Below are 15,824 nucleotides of genomic sequence, written 5' to 3'. Positions count from 1 at the left end.
ACACACTAAAAATAATTTTAAGTGATCATGCTAGTAATTGAAGCAAATAACTTGCTATTTGAATTATTAGGATATTACAAACATATTTTTAAAAAATTTAAATACTTGCAGTATTCCTTTAATTTTTCATCCTGGGCAAGAAAGCACATGAAATGAATTGCCTTTAGGTAATGAAATTCCCAGCCCATCATAGTTCTGCAGTGGTTCCCAACCCATTTGCAAAAAATCTCCCAACATCAAACACCTTTACATGTCTATACTCAAGGCAGGAGTTTGCACCTCATGGCAACCTTCCCTGATGGAAATGTTCTAGTTTGCACTCAAATGTTGACTTCCCTGAAATGGGTCATTTGTTAACAAGTCCTAGGGTGTGGCTAACCCTCTCTAAAGCCCAGTTCACAAGGCATAATTCAGAAATATATCATTTTTTCAAAGAATTTTTCTTTGCCCTTACCCATGAAGATGTAACAACATAAGCATGTTTGCAAAAATATTTTCTCTATTTTTCTCTGAATGTTTTGATTTTATGCATGTATACACACTCCTGTTATTTCAGAAACTTCCATTTCATAAAAGCTGGTACTGAAGTTTGTTCTGTATCATATACTTTTACTTTTCCTCTCTTCTATTTAGATTATATGCAATATATATATTGATAGGGACACTAAGATTTACCTACTTATCCTCTGTAAATTGTAGGAGCAGTATGAAAAAAAATTAAAAATAAAATTAGCAAAGAAAAAAGTAAATTACCTCTGATTCCAACACAACATCTCCATTTTTTAAAACTTTTCTATACCTTTCCCATTTGCACATTTGATATTTATATTGTTACAGTCATAGCAGGAATGCAACAGTATACTCAGCTTTGTTTTTTTATAATTACTTGCATTTCCCATATCACCTATAATCATTGCTTTAATTTCTACATATTTTATTAAAAGGTATGCATAATTAAAGAGAGACAGAGAGAGACCCTCTCCTTTTTAATTTATCGTAAATTCTCAAATGTAAAACTTCCTGAACCAATGATATGTTTTTTATTCTTGATAGTGAAATTGAAATATAAGTTAATTATACCAAATCCCACTGAAATCAACAGAGATACTGATTCACCATTACATCTCATATTAGTATTATTATTTAAATATACATTATATATCAGTACAATATATATTATATATCAGACTCTTTACTGTCTTTGCTACTAGGGAAGCCCCAATAATTCAGTACAATACTTCACAGGTGTTCTTATTTGCTATTTCATAATTTTTCAAAGAAGATTTTCCTTCTTTTTTAAGTGATTGATTAAACTGAAAGATTAACACCATCTGATTTATTTTCCTTTTTTCTTAAGTTTAAATATTTGAATCATATGTATCTACTATTTTAAAGTTCTTCTGCATCAAATGAACCTTCAGAAATGCCACATTCATTTTTATCTACTGTTTTAATGACATTTACAGACATCAACCAGAAATACTTTGTTTTAAAATACCTGTGAAGTAGGAACAAGCCACAGCATGTACTTGTGGCAATGTCTTCTACCTTTGAGAAACACAGACAAGTGTAAGTTACCTCAGATAAACCAAGTTTACCATAAGTATATAAGCAAATTAAGAAGCACAGTAAATCTTCACTGAGATTGCACAATTAGTTTTCATGGAATGGTAGCATCCTCTGTCACTGCAAAACAGCTCTAATTCCCAAATAGCAACTCCAGCAGTGATCTCTCAGAAATGCTCATCTTGATAAATTAACATCATATGACTCGGGTTCTGCTTGACTTATCTACAAGCTATTTTCTCACATTGCTGATGATAACTGTATATTTTCCTGTACATTGTTTCCTAGCTGCTTTTACTCAAGATTTCCACTAGCTAATTGCCCTTATTTATTATGCTTCGAAAAACATCTTTATTGGGATATAATTCACATGCCACAAAATTCACCCACTTAAAGTATAAAATTTAATGGGTTTAATACATTAGGAGTGGGTACAAAAAAAAAACTTTGCACCCATTCGCATTTCCTTGTATATATAAGCAGAAGTCGGATTGCAGGATCATATGGCATTCTGCTTTTCATTTTGTGAAGAACTTCCATACTATTTGCCATAATGGATGTACAGGTTGACATTCCCAACAACACTGTGCAGAGGTTCCCTTTGCCCATGTCCTTGAGAACGCTTCCTATCTTTTGTCTTTTTGATAATGCCATTCTAACATGTGTTATTCCCTCGTGGTGGTTCTGATTTGCATTTCTCTGATGATTTGTCATGTTAAACATTTTTCATATACCTGTTGGCCATTTTTATAACTTCTATCCAGGTTTTTTGATCATTTTAAAATTGAATTATTTGTTTTCTTGCTGTAGAATTGCTTTTCTCATATATTTTAGATATAGACACTGGTGGCAATCATTTTGAGGAACTCATTCAACCACATGGACACTGGTGCTGGCAAGCATTAGTTTGGAGTCCTTCCTCTAGTCTATTAGTGCTTGGGGTGTACCTGCCCACCAGCTGGTCAGGACCAGTCCTAAAACCCCAAAGGCCAAGAGGAGAGTTGCCTGGGGATATAGCCCCACTTCCATACAGTTGACATCTGTCCCAGGTTCCCCTCAGCCAGCTGCTCTAGGAAATGGCCCCACCCACCAGTAGGCCAACACCATTCCTAGGACCCCCAAGCCACACAGTTGGCCATGTCAGCACCTGGCCTCACCTACCAGCAGCTGCCACCACAGGCAAGGCCTGGAAGCCAACTGGCCTGGCAACCAGCCCCACTAGCCAGCATATTCACAGTGGTCAGCCCTATCACAAGAGAAGGTCTCACATTAGGGGTACCCACTATATAATATAGCTTCAATGATCAAGGTGGGGGTGCACAGCTGGGCCTCAAGGGATGTCTCCTATACAGAGTCACTTCTCCAAGATCAGGAAACATAATCAACCTGCCTGATACATAGCAATAAATACAGAGAATTAGGCAAAATAAGGCAACAAGGAAATATACTCCAAATAAAGCAACAGGAGAAAATCCTAGAAGAACTAAACAAAGTGGAGACAGCAAACTACCTAATAAAAAGTTCAAAGTAACAACAGTCAAAGAAAAATATTACGTTATGGTAAAGGGATGAAACCAGAAGATATAACAATTTTTCATATATATGTACCCAACATAGAAGCACCTAAATACATAAATCAAATATTAGCACAAAGGGAGAAATTGACAATAACACAATAATTGTAGAGGACTTTAACATCCAACTTATATCAATAGGAAAATCATCCAGAAATAAAATAAAGAAATACTGGACTTAAACTACACATTAGATCAGACAAACTTAACAGATATGTTAGAACATTCCATCTCAGTGCAGTGGAATATTCATTCTTTAAAGGGCACATGGAATATCCTCCAAGATAAAACACATGCTAGACCACAAAACAAGTCTCAGTAAGTGATAAGCCATAACGGAAAAGAATATGAAAAAAATAATGTGTGTGTGACTCAAATAATTGTGTCACTTCGCTATATAGCAGAGATTGGCACAATATTATAAATCAGCTATAATTTCATAAAAATTTAACACAAAATAATAAACAATAAGACTGAAATCATATCAAGAATCTCTTCTGACCATAACTCTGTAAGACTAGAAATCAATTATAAGAAAAAAAATACACAAACCTGTAAAGGCTCCTATATGCCTCTAAACCACCAATGGGTCCCTAAATAAATCAAAGGGGAAATAAAATTGTACCTGGAGACAAAGGAAAATGAGAAGAGAATGATTCAAAATTTATGGGATACACCAAAGCAGTTCCAAAAGGGAAGCTTCTGGTGATATAAACCTACTTTAGGAAACAAGAAAATCTCAATAACCAATCAAATTTTATACCTACAGGAACTAGCAAAAGCAGAACAAACAAAACACAAATAGAAGAAAAGAAATTATAAGGACTGGAGCAGAAATAAATAAAGACTAAAAGAACAAAAAGATCAATAAAACTAAGAACTGATTCTATGAAAAATTGAACAAAATGAGAAACCTTTAGCCAGACTCAGCAAGGAAAACAGAGAAATAAAATTTGGGAAAATAGGCCCAAATAAAACCAGGAATAAAAATTGAGACGTTACTACCAACACCACAGAAATATAAAAGATAAGAATTCACTATGAACATTATGATAATAAAATGGACAATTTAGAAGAAATAGATAAATTCATGGAAACACACAGTTTCCCAAAACTGAATCTGGAAGAAACACAAAATATTAAGAAACTACTTACCTGTAATGAAATTGAATCCATGATTTAAAAAAAAAAAAAAAAAACCCTCCAAAAAACAACAGAAATGAGACCAGACAACTAAATTCCACAAAACGTTTAAGGAAAATGTCTGTTCTTCTCTATTTAAAACACTTGAGGTGAAGAAATGCTTCCAAAATCACTTCAGGAGGTCAGAATCACCCTGATACCAAAACCATACTAAGACACCATAAAGAAAGAAAAGTACAGGCCAGTGTCACTGATGAATATAGGTATAAAAATAATTAACTAAGTATTAGCAAAAAGAACTCAGCAATACTTTAAAAGAATCATCTGCCATTATCTAGTGTGATTTATCCCAGGGGTGTAGGATAGCTTAACATCCATAAATCAGTCAATATGATATATAACATTAACCAATAGAAGAATAAATTCATACTCTCATCTCAACAGATACTGGAAAAGCTCATGAAAAATTCAAAATCCACTTAAGATAAAAACCCTCAATAAAGTGGGTATAGAAGGACTATCATTTAACATAATAAAGGCCATATATCACAGACTATAGCCTGGTGAGGGACAGGGAGGCTTGGCGTGCTGCAGTCCATGGGGTGACAAAGAGTCCGACATGACTGGGTGACTGAACAACAATAACAATAGCCAACATAATACTCAGTGGTGAAAGGCTGAAAGCAGTTCCTCTGAGATCTACTCTCACCATTTTTATTCAATTCACCACTTTGATTCAACACAATACTGGAAGTCCTAGCCACAGCAATCAGTCAAGAAAAGCAAACAAATAAATAAAAGTAATCCAAATCGGGAGGAAAAAAATTCAACTGTCACTATGTGCAGATTACATGCTACTATAAATTTAAAACTCTAAAGACCCCATCAATAAAACCATTAGAATGAGTAAATTCAGTAAAATTGCATGATACAAGATTAATATACACACATCTGTTGTCTTTCTGTACACTAATAATATAAACCATCTGAAAGAGAAATCAAGAGGACAATCTCATTTACACTAGCTTCTTTTAAAAGAGCACTAATTCCATTTAGGAAGCTTCCATCCTCATGACATAATTGCTCCCCAAACCCCACCTCCAAATACCACCACATTTGGGATTCAGTTTTAATGTGGGAATTTGAAGGACAGGGGCACAAACTTTTAGCCTACAACAAATGGATACATAAAAATATGGTACGTAAGTACAGTGGACTATTCCTTAGCCTTAAAGGGAAAGAAATTCTGACAAACACTACAATATGAATCTTGAAGATATTATGCTAGGTGAAACTGGAGCCGATTATACAGAGTGAAGTAAGCCAGAAAGAAAAACACCAATACAGTATACTAACACATATATACGGAATTTAGAAAGATGGCAATGACGACCCAATATGCAAGACAGCAAAAAAGACACAGATGTGTATAACGGACTTTTGGACTCAGAGGGAGAGGGAGAGGGTGGGATGATTTGGGAGAATGGCATTGAAACATGTATACTATCATGTAAGAATCGAATCGCCAGTCTATGTCCAATGCAGGATACAGCATGCTTGGGGCTGGTGCACGGGGATGACCCAGAGAGATGTTATGGGGAGGGAGGTGGGAGGGGGGTTCATGTTTGGGAACGCATGTACACCCATGGTGGATTCATGTCAATGTATGGCAAAACCAATACAGTATTGTAAAGTAAAATAAAGTAAAAATAAAAATTAAAAAAATAAATAAATAAAATAAAACTTAAAAAAAAAAAAAAAGGACAGATACCATGATTCTACTTGAATGAGGTACCTAAATTGGTTAAAGTAATAGAGACAGAAAGAATGGTTGGCAGGGGCTAAGGGAAGGGAATTATGAAAAGCTTGGGAAAAAGAAAAAAAGTTCTGGAGTTGGATGGTTGTGCACACCACCATACATATCAATGTCAATGTATTTAATTATACTGGGCAACACATTTGAAAGTAGCTTAGATATGCAGATGACACCACCCTTATGGCAGAAAGTGAAGAGGAATGAAAGAGCCTCTTGATGAAGGTGAAAGAGGAGAGTGAAAAAGCTGGCTTAAAACAACAATTAAAAAATGAAGATTACAGCATACAGTCCCATCACTTCATGGGAAATAGATGGGGAAACAATGGAAATAGTGACAAAATTTATTTTCTTAAGCTCCAAAATCACTGAGGATGGTGACTGCAGCCATGAAATTAAAAGATGTCTGCTCCCTGGAAGGAAAGTTATGACCAACCTAGATAGCATATTAAAAAAGCAGAAATATTACTTTGCCAACAAAGGTCCATCTAGTAAAAGCACTAGTTTCTCCAGTAGTCATGTATGGATTTGAGAGTTGGACTATAAAGAAAGCTAAGCACCAAAGAATTGATGCTTTTGAACTGTGGTGTTGGAGAAGATTCTTCAGAGTCCCTTGGACTGCAAGGAGATCCAACCAGTCCATCCTAAAGAAAATCAGTCTTGGAGGGCAGTCCTAAGATGACGAAGGTATTGGACGGGGAGACCACTTTCTCCCCAACAAATTCATCAAAAGAACATTTGAATGCTGAGTAAATTTCACAAAACAACTTCTGAATACCAGCAGAAGACATCAGGCACCCAGAAAAGCAGCCCATTGTCTACGAAAGGAGGTAGGAAAAAATATAAAAGATCAAAAGAGAGGCAAAAGAGGTAGGCATGGACATCCATCCCAGGAAGGGAGTCTTAAAAAAGAAAGATGTTTCCAAACACCAGGAAACACTCTCACTGGCGAGTCTGCGGCAAGCCTTGGAACCTCAGAGGGCAACCGGGAAGAAAAATAAATAAATAGTTAAAACCCACAGATTATGTGTCCAATGGTAACTCCCAGCGGAGAAGCAGCACAGACTCCTGCATCCGTCACTAACAAGCAGGGGCTGGGCAAGGAGGCGCGGGCTGCATCGCTTAGGGTAAGGACCAGGCCTGAATGCCCCGAAGGCAATCTGAGGGAACTAACTTGAGATAGCAAACCAGACTGTGGGATAACTACCACGAGAAAAGCCCTAGCCTAAGACACCACCAAACCGGCACACAGAACAAAGGACTGACTGTGGACTGTCCCATCCGGAGACAGGCAGGAGAGGGCAGCCAGAGCCGGAAGGGGGCAATTGCAGCCCCAGAGAGACGTTATCTACCAAACTGCAAGCAGGCTTCATTGCTAACCAAGACTTCTTGGGATTCTGGATGGTCGACATCCACCTGAGAGGTGCGCTGGTTGTACACCCAGAAAACCAAGCGGCAGGGACAGGGGAGGCGATAAGTCGCAGAGACCGCACTCGCCAAACACCTGGTCACCTGAGCTGCTCGGACCTGGGAAGGGCACAAAACTCAGGCCCAACTGAGTCTGTGCCTCTGAGGACTACCCGAGTGCCTGAACCTGAGCGGGTTAGACCTGGGAGGTGCATGCAGTCCAGGGCCAGCCTCAGACAGTTCCCGGCAGAGCAACCTAGAGCCTAAGCAGTATAGACTGCGAAAGCACACATGCCATGAGCGAGGGCAAACCCAGTGTGGCCGAGACACTGCGAGCACTCCCCGCAGACACCAGTGATATCTGTCTGCAGCATTCCTCCCTCCCCATAGCACGACTGAACACCTCAAAAAGTGTCCACCACCGCCCCCTTGTCTCAGGGCGGAAATCAGACACTGAAGAGACCAGCAAACAGAAGCTAAAACAGAGGGAACCACCTTGGAAGTGACAGTGCAACAGACTAAAACCCTGTAGTTAGCATCGACTACCTAGGAAGGGGCCTAAAGATCTTGAGAAGCATAAGCTGGATCAAGGAACTATCTGAAAGTGAAGTATAGATGGAGAAGTCTTGAGGCTACTGTAAGAATAAGACTGAAAACCAGTGCCAGGAGGCTTAAGTCCAAATCCTGAGAACACCAGAAAACTCCTGACTCCAGGGAACATTAATCGACAGGAGCTCATCAAACGCCTCCATACCTACGCTGAAACCAAGCACCACCCACGGGCCAACAAGTTCCAGAGCAAGACATACCACGCAAATTCTCCAGCAACCTAGGAACATAGCCCTGAGCTTCAAGATACAGGCTGCCCAAAGTCACTCCAACCCCACTGACATCTCATAACTCATTACTGGACACTTCATTGTACTCCAGAGAGAAAAATCCAGCTCCACCCACCAGAACACCAACACAAGCTTCCCTAACCAGGAAACCTTGACAAGCCACCTGTAAAACCCCACCCACAGCGAGGAAACTCCACAATAAAGACAACTCCACAAACTGCCAGAATACAGAAAGGCCACCCCAAACGCCTCAATATAAACAAGATGAAGAGACAGAGGAATACCCAACAGGTAAAGGAACAGGATAAATGCCCACCAAATTGAACAAAAGAGGAAGAAATAGAGAATCTACCTGATAAAGAATTCCGAATAATGATAGTGAAAATGATCCAAAATCTTGCAAACAAAATGGAGTTAGATAAATAGCCTGGAAACAAGGATTGAGAAGATGCAAGAAAGGTTTAAAAAGAACCTAAAAGAAATTTAAAAAAAAGAGTCAATATATAATTAATAGTGCAATAAATGAGATAAAAAACACTCTAGAGGATACCAGCAGTAGAATAATGGAGGCAGAAGATAGGATTAGTGAGGTAGAAGATAAATGTAGAAATAAATGAATCAGGGAGGAAAAAAGAAAAACGAATTAAACTAAATGAGGACAATCTCAGAGACCTCTGGGACAATGTTAAATGCCCTGACATTCGAATCATAGGAGTCCCAGGAGAAGAAGACAAAAAGAAAAACCATGAGAAAATACTTGAGGAGATAATAGCTGAAAACTTCCCGAAAATGGGGAAGGAAATAATCACCCAAGTCCAAAAAACCCAGAGAGTCCCAAAAAGGATAAACCCGAGGTAAAACACCCCAAGACACATATTAATCAAATTAACAAAGATCAAACACAAAGAACAAATACTTAAAGCAGCAAGGAAAAAACAACTAATAACACACAAGGGGATGCCCATAAGGATAACAGCTGATCTTTCAATAGAAACTCTCCAGGCCAGGAGGGAATGGCAGGACATACTTAAAGTGATGCAAGAAAATAACCTACAGCCCAGATTACTGTACCCAGCAAGGATCTCATTCAAATATGAAGGAGAAATCAAAAGTTTACAGACAAGCAAAAGCTGAGAGTATTCAGCACCACCAAACCAGCTCTCCAACAAATGCTAAAGGACCTTTTCTAGACAGGAAACACAGAAAGGGTGTATAAACTTAAACCCAAAACAATAAAGTAAATGGTAACAGGATCATGCTTATTAATAATTACCTTAAATGTAAATTGGCTGAATGCCCCAACCAAAAGACAAAGACTGGCTGAATGGATACAAAAACAAGACCCCTATATATGTTTTCTACAAGAGACCCACCTCAAACAAGGGACACATGCAGACTGAAAGTGAAGGGCTGGAAAAAGATATTGCATGCAAATAGAGACCAAAAGAAAGCAGGAGTAGCAATACTCATATCAGATAAAATAGACTTTAAAACAAAGGCTGTGAAAAGAGACAAAGAAGGACACTACATAATGATCAAAGGATCAATCCAAGAAGAAGATATAATGATTATAAATATGTATGCACCCAACATAGGAGCACCACAATATGTAAGACAAGTGCTAACAAGTATGAAAGGGGAAATTAATAATAACACAATAATAGTGGGAGACTTTAATACCCCACTCACACCTATGGACAGATCAACCAAACAGAAAATTAACAAGGAAACATAAACTTTAAATGATACAATAGACCAGTTAGACCTAATTTATAACTATAGGACATTTCACCACAAAACAATGAATTTCACTTTTTTCTCAAGCGCACACAGAACCTTCTCCAGGATAGATCACATCCTGGGCCATAAATCTAGCCTCGGTAAATTCAAAAAAATTGAAATCATTCCAAGCATCTTTTCTGACCACAATGCAGTAAGATTAGATCTCAATTACAGGAGAAAAACTATTAAAAATTCCAACATATGGAGGTTGAACAACACACTTCTGAATAACCAACAAATCACAGAAGAAATCAAAAAAGAAATCAAAATATGCATAGAAACTAATGAAAATGAAAACACAACAACCCAAAACCTGTGGGACACTATAAAAGCAGTGCTAAGAGGAAAGTTCATAGCAATACAGGCATACCTCAAGAAACAAGAAAAAAGTCAAATAAATAACCTAACTCTACACCTAAAGCAGCTAGAAAAGGAAGAATTGGAGAACCCCAGAGTTAGTAGAAGGAAAGAAATCTTTAAAATTAGGGCAGAAATAAATGCAAAAGAAACAAAAGAGACCATAGCAAAAATCAACAAAGCCAAAAGCTGGTTCTTTGAGAGGATAAATAAAATTGACAAACCATTAGCCAGACTCATCAAGAAACAAAGGGAGAAAAATCAAATCAATAACATTAGAAATGAAAATGGAGAGATCACAACAGACAACACAGAAATACAAAGGATCATAAGAGACTACTATCAGCAATTATATGCCAATAAAATGGACAATGTGGACGAAATGGACAAATTCTTAGAAAAGTACAACTTTCCAAAACTGAACCAGGAAGAAATAGAAAATCTTAACAGACCTGTCACAAGCACGGACATTGAAACTATAATCAGAAAACTTCCAGCAAACAAAAGCCCAGGTCCAGACGGCTTCACAGCTGAATTCTACCAAAAATTTAGAAGAGCTAATACCTATCCTACTCAAACTCTTCCAGAAAATTGCAGAGGAAGGTAAACTTCTAAACTCATTCTATGAGGCCATCATCACCCTAATACCAAAATCCGACAACGATGCCACAAAAACAGAAAACTACAGGCCAATATCACTGATGAACATAGATGCAAAAATCCTTAACAAAATTCTAGCAATCAGAATCCAACAACACATTAAAAAGATCATACATCATGACCAAGTGGGCTTTATCACAGGGATGCAAGGATTCTTCAATATCCACAAATCAATCAATGTAATACACCACATTAACAAATTGAAAAATAAAAGCCATATGATTATCTCAATAGATGCAGAGAAAGCCTTTGACAAAATTCAACATCCATTTATGATAAAAACCCTCCAGAAAGCAGGAATAGAAGGAACCTCCCTCAACATAATAAAAGCTATATATGACAAACCCACAGCAAACATTGTCCTCAATGGGGAAAAATTGACAGCACTTCCCCTAAAGTCAGGAACAAGACAAGGGTGCCCACTCTCACCACTACTATTCAACATAGTTTTGGAAGTTTTGGCCACAAGAATCAGAGCAGAAAAAGAAATAAAAGGAATCCAAATTGGAAAAGAAGTAAAACTCTTACTGTTTGCAGATGACATGATCCTCTACGTAGAAAACCCTAAAGACTCCACCAGAAAATTACTAGAGCTAATCAATGAATATAGTAAAGTTGCAGGAGATAAAGTCAATACACATTGCATTCTTATACACTAATAATGAGAAAATAGAAATTAAGGAAACAATTCCATTCACCATTGCAATGAAAAGAATAAAATACTTAGGAATATATCTACCTAAAGAAGCATAAGACCTATACATAGAAAACTACAAAACACTGGTGAAAGAAATTAAAGAGGTGTCTAATAGATGGAGAAATATACCATGTTCATGGATTGGAAGAATCAATATATTGAAAATAAGTATACTTCCCAAAGCAATCTATAGATTCAATGCAATCCCTATCAAGCTACCAATGGTATTTTTCACAGAGCTAGAAAAAATAATTTCACAATTTGTATGGAAATACAAAAAACCTCGAATAGCCAAAGCAATCTTGAGAAAGAAGAATGGAACTGGAGGAATCAACCTGCCTGACTTCAGGCTCTACTACAAAGCCACAGTCATCAAGACAGTATGGTACTGGCACAAAGACAGAAATATAGATCAATGGAACAAAACAGAAAGCCCAGAGATAAATCCACGCACCTATGGACACCTTATCTTTGACAAAGGAGGCAAGAATATACAATGGAATAAAGACAATCTCTTTAACAAGTGGTGCTGGGAAAACTGGTCAACCACTTGTAAAAGAATGAAACTAGAACACGTTCTAACACCGTACACAAAAATAAACTCAAAATGGATTAAAGATCTAAACATAAGACCAAAAACTATAAAACTGCTAGAGGAGAACATAGGCAAAACACTCTCCGACATAAATCACAGCAGGATCCTCTATGACCCACCTCCCAGAATATTGGAAATAAAAGCAAAAATAAACAAATGGGACCTAATTAAAATTAAAAGCTTCTGCACAACAAAGGAAACTATAAGCAAGGTGAAAAGACAACCTTCAAAATGGGAGAAAATAATAGCAAATGAAGCAACTGACAAATAATTAATCTCAAAAATATACAAGCAACTCCTGCAGCTCAATTCCAGAAAAATAAATGACCCAATCAAAAAATGGGCCAAAGAACTAAACAGATATTTCTCCAAAGAAGACATACAGATGACTAACAAACACATGAAACGATGCTCAACATCACTCATTGTCAGAGAAATACAAATCAAAACCACAATGAAGTACCATTACACGCCAGTCAGAATGGCTGTGATCCAAAAGTCTATAAGCAATAAATACTGGAGAGGGTGTGGAGAAAAGGGAACCCTCTTATACTGCTGGTGGGAATGCAAACTAGTATAGCCACTATGGAGAACAGTGTGGAGATTTCTTAAAAAAACTGGAAATAGAACTGCCATATGACCCAGCAATCCCACTGCTGGGCATACACACTGAGGAAACCAGAATTGAAAGAGACACATGTACCCCAGTGATCATTGCAGCACTGTTTATAATAGCCAGGACATGGAAAAACCTAGATGTCCATCGGCAGATGAATGGATAAGAAAGCAGTGGTACATATACACAATGGAATATTACTCAGCCATTAAAAAGAATACATTTGAATCAGTTCTAATGAGGTGGATGAAACTGGAGCCTACTATACAGAGTGAAGTAAGCCAGAAAGAAAAACACCAATACAGTATACTAACGCATATATATGGAATTTAGAAAGATGGTAATGATAACCCTGTATGTGAGATAGCAAAAAAGACACAAATGTATAGAACAGTCTTTTGGACTCTGTGGGAGAGGGTGAGGGTGGGATGATTTGGGAGAATGGCATTGAAACATGTATAATATCATATATGAAACGAATCACCAGTCCAGGTTCGATGCATGATACAGGGTACTTGGGGCTGGTGCATGAGATGGCCCAGAGGAATGGTATGGGCAGGGAGGTGGGAGGGGGGTTCAGGATGGGGAACACATGTACACCCATGGCAGATTCATGTCAATGTATGGCAAAACCAATACAATATTGTAAAGTAATTAGCCTCCAATTAAAATAAATAAATTTATATTAAAAAAAAAAAAGAAAATCAGTCCTAAACATTCATTGGAAGGACTGATGCTGAAGCTGAAGTTCCAATACTTTGACCACCTGGTGCAAAGAACTGGCTCTTTGGCAAAGACCCTGATGCTGGGAAAGACTGAAGGCAGGAGGAGAAGGGGATGACAGAGGATGAGATGGTTGATGGCATCACCAACTCGATGGACATGAGTTTGAGCAAGCTCCAGGAGTTGGTGATGGACAGGGAAGCCTGGCATGTTGCACACCATGGGGTCACAAAGAGTTGTATACAACAAAATAATAAACCGAATGCTTATTTTACTCTAACTTTAAAAATTACAAATAAATCTGGAAAAAGTCATATAATGTCTTTGTGTATTATTAATTTTATAACTTAACATTTAAAAATTGGTATCAGATTGTAAGCAGCTTGTCCAAGACCACTTAACAATACTTGACTGATAGGTATTATCTAACTCCAAGGTTAGATTTTTTTAAAATAAGTAAATACATACAGACAGATAGATCTTGCTAACACATGATAAAAACTGTTTTCTTATTTTTCCCTGCACATAACTAAAAATACTGTAATTCTCAGTTCAAAAATGTTATAAATTATTGACAATTTTATATATGGAGTACCCTCAAACCAAAATTCTTATAATTATTGATTTCCCTCATATATTTTTATCCATATATTCAAACCCATATGTTTAAATCATTAGCAAGTATCTTCCATTCTAGCTCAACATTTTCTACAACTTTCAATCACTCCCATTCCCATTATTTCTAGAGCAGTATAAAACACAACTGTATTTCACCTAGACTATAACAGTAGCCTCCTAATTTTATATCCCCCTCTGATCCTTCACAGACAGTGTGGCCTAAAATGTATGAAAGATATGATTCCTGAGCTCAGAGATAGGCAGTCTTCCTTTGTAAAGGGTCAGACAGTAAATATTTTATACTGTGTGAGCCGTATGGTCTTTGTCACAAAATACCCTACTTTTGGCCATGTAACACAAAAACAGCCACAGACAATATATAAATGTAAGCATATGCGTGTGGCTGCATTTCAATAAAACTTTATTACAAAAGTAGGACACTGCCAAATTCGGTTCACTCTTGCCCTAACTTAAGACAGCAAACACTTTTGATTATGTTTAGGACAAAATACAAGGTCTGTAACCTGACCTAAAAGGTTTTACATGATCTGGCCACTGTCTATCTCTCCAAACTCTTCTACCATTTTAACCCAGTTCATAATTCAGGCTCATATTTTTCCTTTCCTTTACAATTATTTGAACATGAACGTTAATTGTCAACATGAAACTTAAAACATCAACTCTTTTTTTCTGCCTGGAATGTTCCCCCAGATTTTTGCACAGCTGCAACTTCTTACAATTCACAACTCTTTCAAATACCACCTTTTAAAGAAAAGTCTTCCCAGACCACCCAACCCAGAGTTCTTCAGCTCTATCACTATCTAAATGGTCCTGCTTTATTTTCTCTATAAAGTACATTTCTCTGAAGTGATTCTGTTTTCATTGTTCAGGGTATATATTCATTCCTACCCAATTTCCCCAAAACAGACTATAATCCTCAGGAATATAGGCTCTATGCTTTACTAACTATATTCTCCACATTTATAATGGTTCCTGGCACATAGCAAGTGCTCACTAAATTGTTGATACAAAAACTGAAAGATGTATTCATGGGAGATGTTCACATATGTCTACTGTCTACAGTTGAATGTAGAATCCATTAATAATATCTCACAGCTAAATCCCCAAAGATCATCTCCCTGATAATAATCACAAGAAAATTTTCATTTGTATTTAAACATCAAAAGTAACTATATAATACAATATAAATACAAAATTAAATTTTAATGATTTAATTTTAAACTTTAATGATTTAAATGTAAATTCAATAATTTTTAAATTATTTAAGTAATTTTTGTATATAAATACAAAATTAAATTGTAATAATCATTCATCTAATTAAAACCTTTCAGTGGTTCCTAAATATTTTACCTTAAAAATATTGTACTTTTATAAATTTATAAATAAGAAAACACTGAAAAATGTGATAAAAAA

The sequence above is a fragment of the Capricornis sumatraensis genome, unplaced genomic scaffold (genome assembly GCF_032405125.1).
Source record: "Capricornis sumatraensis isolate serow.1 unplaced genomic scaffold, serow.2 scaffold15, whole genome shotgun sequence".
NCBI classification, from domain to species: Eukaryota; Metazoa; Chordata; class Mammalia; order Artiodactyla; family Bovidae; genus Capricornis; species Capricornis sumatraensis.
This window is presented reverse-complemented; position numbering follows the sequence as displayed.